Raw genomic sequence first — 630 nt, 5'->3', positions numbered from 1 at the left:
TATATATATATATGTTTGTGTTTACATTCATGTGTATTATTTTATTAACTCACATTATGTGCCAGATTCTCAGGGTGGGAGAAGAACCATTTGACAAACAAAATGCTTTTTAGCAAAGTGTGAACATTCTTATAAAAGGTTCTGCTTTACAAAATGATAGCAGAATCCTGATAAATCTATTGTGTCTTTGCTAGTTGAAGAATTTTTAAGGATTTACTCAATGCTAAGCATCTAAGGAAGTTTTAGTAAATATTTCATCATTTCATAACTTACTTAGAAAAAGAATCAACAAAATGGATATAAACATACACATTTGCGTATTAAAATGTATTTATAAAGTTACCTTCATCAAGGGTATAGGTTAAAGATGATAGCATGTGCTGTTTCCGTCTTTAAAAATAAAAACCTCCTACCCAAATCCTATTTAATTCTGATTATAAAAGTGATACATGCTCACTATTGAAAATTTGGAGTATACAGAAAATATAAAAATTAGGGTATACAGAAAATATTTAAAGTCTCCTGTGATTCCACAATTCAGAGATAACTTCCTTTATTAATATTTTTAAAATTAGGATTATATTGCATGTTGTAAGTTTTATGTGTTAATTTTCTCCTTAACATTATGCT

The sequence above is a fragment of the Galeopterus variegatus genome, unplaced genomic scaffold (genome assembly GCF_000696425.1).
Source record: "Galeopterus variegatus unplaced genomic scaffold, G_variegatus-3.0.2 Scaffold859, whole genome shotgun sequence".
NCBI lineage: Eukaryota > Metazoa > Chordata > Mammalia > Dermoptera > Cynocephalidae > Galeopterus > Galeopterus variegatus.
The sequence above is the reverse complement of the archived record's forward strand: the minus strand, read 5'-3'. Positions refer to the sequence as shown.